Source organism: Mustela erminea, chromosome 3 (genome assembly GCF_009829155.1).
Source record: "Mustela erminea isolate mMusErm1 chromosome 3, mMusErm1.Pri, whole genome shotgun sequence".
In the NCBI taxonomy this organism is placed as follows: Eukaryota; Metazoa; Chordata; class Mammalia; order Carnivora; family Mustelidae; genus Mustela; species Mustela erminea.
The window spans coordinates 8,700,236-8,706,327 of record NC_045616.1 but is presented as its reverse complement, the minus strand read 5'-3'; the positions used below and the strand labels follow the sequence as shown (position 1 = coordinate 8,706,327).

At 39.4% G+C, this 6,092-nt stretch overlaps 1 pseudogene; it reads left to right on the top strand.

Moving 5' to 3' along the window:
- Positions 1–802: 802 nt before the first annotated feature.
- On the top strand, positions 803–886 carry LOC116587336 (annotated as a pseudogene).
- Positions 887–6,092: the final 5,206 nt, after the last annotated feature.

Genomic DNA, 6,092 nt, shown 5'->3' with positions numbered 1-6,092 from the left:
TGTTATTTAACACAGTACTGGAAGTCTTAGCCTCAGTAAGTAGAAAACAATAAATAGCACCCAAACCAGCAAGGAAGAAGTCAAGCTTTCACTATTTGTTGGCAACATGATATATATACAAAACCCAAGAGACTCCACCAAAAATTGCTAGAACTTGTGATGCCTGGGTGGCTCAGTCAGTTGTGTCTGCCTTCTACTCAGCTCATGATCCTGGGGTCCTGAAATCAAGCCCCACATCAGCTCCCTGCTTGGCCCCTCTGCCTGCCACTGCCCCTGTTTGTGTGCCCTTTTTCTGTGTCAAATAAATAAATAAATAAAATCTTTTTAAAAAATGCTTAAAATGGATATAAAATCAACATACAGAAATCAATTGCACTTCTATATATCAAATATGAAGCAACAGAAAAAGAAATCAAGGAATCAATCTCATTTACAATTTTACCAAAACCCATAAAAATCCCTGGTAATAAACCTAACCAAAGTTGTAAAAAAATCTATACTCTGAAAACTACAGAATGCTTATGAAAGAAACTGAAGACACAAATAAAAGGGAAAACATTCCATGCTTATAGACTGAAAAAACAAATATTGTTAAAATATCTATACTACCCAAAGCAATCTACACACTTAATGCTGTACCTATCAAAATATGACCAGCATTTTTCACAGAGTTAGAACAATTCCAAAATTTGCAAGGAACCACAAAATACCCCAAATAACCAAAACAATCTTGGAAAAACAAAGCAAATATGTAGGCATAATGTTTCTGGACTTCAAGTTGTATTACAAAGCTACAGTGTTCAGCTTTGCACAGTGACAGTATCGTAGCCAATGAGGTTTATCCGAGGCGCGATTATTGCTAATTGAAAACAAAGCTACAGTGTTCAAGACAGTACAGCTTGGGCACAAAAACAGGCACATAAAACAATGGAACAGAATATAAAACCCAGAAAGGGATCCACAACTATAGGTCAACTAATCCTTAACAAAGCAGTAAAGAATATCCAATGGGAAACAGTCTCTTCAGCAAATGGTTTTGGGAATACTGGAAAGCAATATGCAGAAGAATGAAACTGGATCATTTTCTTATTCTATTCACAGAAATAAATTAAAAATGGATGAGAGACCTAAATGTAAAACAGGAAACCACCAAAATCCTAGAGAAGAACACAAGCAGCACTCTCTTTGACCTCATTTGTACCAGCTTCTTACTACACACTTTTCCAGAGTCAAAGGAAACAAAAGCAAAATTGAAGAATTTTGGACTTTATCTAGATAAAAAGCTTCTATACAGTGAAGGAAAATATCAGTATAATTAAAGCCATCAGATAGGATGAATACCCATCATTGCACTGACATGGATGGAACAGGAGGGGCTTATGCTATGTGAAATAAGTCAAGCCAAGAGGGACAATTATCATACCTGGAGCATAGGTAATAATGCAGAGGACCAAAAGGGAAGGGAGGGAACACTGAATGGGAGGAAATCAGAGAGGGAGAAAAACCATGAGAGACTCTGGACTCCAGGAAACAAACTGGGAGTTACAGAATTGGGGGGGGTGGGAGGATGAGGTAACAGGGTGATGAATATTAAGGAGGGCACATGTTGTGATGAGCCCTGAGTGTTTCACTATATATAAGCTAATTGAACTTAATCATAAAAAAAATTTTTAAAAAGAACACCATTAAAATAATATAATGTTGTTTGGAACATAATATATGAATACTTATTGATCATCTTAATATAATAAAATATAAAATGTGCTTCTAAAGTACTGGGGCGCCTGGGTGGCTCAGTGGGTTAAAGCCCCTGCCTCCGGCTCAGGTCATGATCCCAGGGTCCTGGGATCGAGCCCCACATCGGGCTCTCTGCTCCGTGGGGAGCCTGCTTCCTCCTCTCTGTCTGCCTGCCTCTCTGCCTACTTATAATCTCTATCTGTCAAATAAATAAATAAAATCTTTTAAAAAAATTAAAAAAAATAAAGTACTGATTTGAAGGGGCACATGCACCTTGATGATAGCATTATCAGTAATAGCCAAATGATGGAAGAAGCTTAAGTGTCCAACAACTGATGAATGGATAAAGAAGATATAGTATATATATCTATATATATAGAATGGAATATTACTCAGAAATCAAAACTGATGTAATCCTGCCATTTGCAATGACATACATGGAGCTGGAGTGCATTATGCTAAGCCAAATAAGTCAGTCAAAGAAAAATATGATTTCCATTATATGTGTAATTGAAGGAAAAAAAAAAAAACAGGTGAACAAAGGGGAAAGAAAAATAACCAGAGGGAGGCAAACCATAAGAAACTCTTAACTATAATGAGCACACTGAGGGTTGATAGAGGGAGGTGGGCTAAATGGGTGAAGGATATTAAGGAGGGTACTTGTGATCAGTACTGGGTGTTATATGTAAGTGATAAATCACTAAATTCTACTCCTGAAACTAATATTACACTATATTTTAATTAACTAAAATTTTAAAAGAACTTGAAATATTGGTAAGAAAAATAAAGCATAAAAATTAGATTACTTATGAGATAAATATTAAAATCATATATCTGGGTCACCTGGGTGGGTCATTCAGTTAAGTGTCTGCCTTTGGTTCATGTCATGATCCCAGGGTCCAAGGATTGAGCCCCACATCAGGCTCCCTGCTCAGTGGGAATTCTGCTTCTCCCTCTGTCTCTGCCCCTGCTTGTGTTCTCTGTCCCTCTCTCAAATAAGAAAATAAAATCTTTTTTTCCCCTCTTTACCTTTAATCTTTGACATTTTAATTATTATGTCATGGTTTGGATTTTCTTGAGTTTATGGTATTTGGAACTCACTGTGCTTCCTAAATTTGGATGTCTCTTTCCTTTTCCAGGTTAGGGACATTTTCAGCTATTATTTACTCAAATAGCTTTAGTACTCCTTTCTCTCTTCTTCTTCTGTGACACCTATAATGTGAATATTTGTTTACTTGATATCATCCAAATGTTTCTTAACCTAGCCTCATTTTTATTTTATTTTATTTTATTTATCTATGTATTTATTTTTCATTTTGCTGTTCTGCTTGGGTGCTTTCTAATACCATGTCTTCCAGATCACTGACCTATTCTGCATCTTGATCTGTTGATGAATCCTTCTAGTGTATTTTTCATTTCAGTTATTATGTTCAACTCTGAGTTTTACTTATATTTTTAATTTCTTTTTAAAGTTCTCACTGAGTCCTTTCAGTCTTCTTTCCAGTCTAGGGAACATCTCTATGATCATTTATAATCATACATCTTCACCTGGCATACTGTTCATCTCTATTTCACTTAGTTATATTTCTGAGGTTTTATCTTGTTCTTTCATTTGAAGCATATGCTTCTATCTCCTCAATATGCTTGACTTTCTGTCTTTTTTTTATGAATTAGGTGGTACTGCTATTTCTTCTAGACTTGGAGAAAAGACTTGGAGAAAAGAAAAGGGTGTCTACAGTCACTCCCTGTTTAGACTGTGCCTGAGGACTTCGGTTGGCTAAATGGAGCTGTGTCTAATATGAGCTGGGGTTCCTGGGGTTTCCAGGGCACTCTATGTCAGAGCTGCTATGGAAGAGTGGCCAGAGGTAAAGTGGGCATAGGCCAGTGTGGTTGCTAGGCTCTCCATGCAGAATACAAACTAGCAAAACAGCTAAAGCTTGTGCAGATGCAAGCTGAGGAGCCAAGGATCTGCACAGAGGGTACCTGGCAAGATAACTGATGGAAATGTGGGTGCAAACTGTAGATCCTGGAATGCACTATATGGAGCACATGGAAATTCACTGGGGCTGAAGCACGATGTGGGCTAGGGCATCATGAGATCCTCTTTGGGTGGGAAAGCCTGCTGGGGTGGCTGGATCCGAGATGGATTAATGTCCTGGGGGTCCCAGTGCACTCCATGTAGGGGGGTGCCCTGTGGACAGCACTTTATCAAGTGGGTGGAAGCGGGGGTGGTCCCAGGTCTCTTCACACAAGGACACCCTGGAAAAATAGCTAACATTGAAGTGCATACACACTGTGTTCAGTGCAGTGAGCACCCTGACATTGTGGCTGGTACTGAAATTGGTGTGGGCTGAGTGCATGTGTGGTGCTGGGGACACCCTGGTATTGTGGCTAAAGCTGAGATGGACAAAGGTTGGAAATATGTGGGGTGCTCTGAACATTGTCTAGAGCTGAAGCAGGCATAAGCTGGGAATTCCCTGAGCATTCTGAGAAAGGGATGCCTTAGAAAGATATCTGGAGCCTAAGTGGTGCAAGCCTGGAGTGTTTCAGGGTGCTTTGCACATTTGTCACCTTGGCGAGAGGGCTGGAGCTGTAGTAGGAACTGACCAAGTGTGTCCCTGTATGCACTATGCTAAGGGTGGCTGGGGCTGGTGTGGGGTAGTAGTTTGAGGCTTACTGAGGTTGTAGGTGAAATAGAGCATCTGGACCCTGCTCCCATCCATGCTATCAAAATCATAGGAGAATGTAAATCTTACCACTCACTGGTTCCTCTGACCCAGAGTGAGTTCCAGCTGCTCCCCTGCCATTTGTCAGAGTTTGGGGCTAGTTTCTTCATAGTGTAGTAGTTCTTTTAATCCATGGCTTTCTCTTTCTGTCTTCCAAGGCATCTGAGCCTGCTGTGGTCTAGAAGCCTAGAGTTTGCGTATGTGGCATGCTGCCCATAGCTTCTAGATCCTGCTCCTGTCTGCACTGTCAGTATGGAGGAGGAACATAAACCATCATGCTCACCAGCTTCTCTGACCCAGAGAGAGTTTAAGTAGCTCCTCTACCATTTGGCAGAATTCTGGAGCTGGGTCTTTTTTTTTTTGGTTCAGGTGTTCTTTTAAATCATGGCTGTTTTCTGTGTCTCAGGGGAGATGAATCTGCTCAGTTCTAACAGTACGATCACTCCCCACGGCAGTTTGGACCAGGAGTGGGAATTCCCTTTATTCCTGCGTCTCCATCTCTCCTCCTATTCCTTATGCAGTCTCTCTCTCTTTTGTAGAGCAAAAGCTGTTCAGTTGATTGGTTCTTCTTCAGGAGGAATCGTTCTATAAATAGGTGTATATTTGATGTTTCCACAGAGGATGTAAATTCAGAATTTTCCTACATCACCATCTTGGACCAGGATATTTGTGTGTGTTTTTTTTTTTTTTTCATTCAGAGTACATAGTTTATAATATCATTTACTTTTGGTGCTGAATTTTGACAAATATATAATAACATTCATCACCATTATAATATTCTGCATAGTAGTTTGCAACCCCCGAAAATCCCATGTTTCATGGATACACCCCTCTGTCTCCTTACCCCTGGAAACTATGGATATTTCATTGCCTTAATATTTTTCCATTATATCATGAAATTAGAATCACAGTAGTGTAGCCATTACAGATGGGCTTCTTTACATTGTAATATACATTTAAAATTCATCCATGTTTTTCATGATTTGATAGTCACCTAATTTTAGCACTGAATAATATGCCACTGTTTAGATAAACCACAGTTTATATATCTTTTCACTTACCTTAGGACATGTTGGTTATTTCCATATTTGCACTATTAAGAACAACGTGGTTATAAACATTTCTGTGGAGGTTATTCTGAGGACATATTTTCAACTCCTTGGGTAAATATCAAGCAGCATGATTGCTGGGCTATATGTTTTTTTTTTTAATTTTTAAAATTTTTTATAAACATATATTTTTATCCGCAGGGGTACAGGTCAGTGAATCGCCAGGCTTACACACTTCACAGCACTCACCAAAGCACATACCCTCCCCAATGTCCATAACCCCACCCCCTTCCCCAACCCCCCTCCCCCCAGCAACCCTCAGTTTGTTTTGTGAGATTAAGAGTCACTTATGGTTTGTCTCCCTCCCAATCCCATCTTGTTTCATTGATTCTTCTCCTACCCACTTAAACCCCCATGTTGCATCACCACTTCCTCATATCAGGGAGATCATACGATAGTTGTCTTTCTCCACTTGACTTATTTCGCTAAGCATGGTATGCTCTAGTTCCATCCATGTTGTAGCAAATGGCAAGATTTCATTTCTTTTGATGGCTGCACAGTATTCTATTGTGTATATATA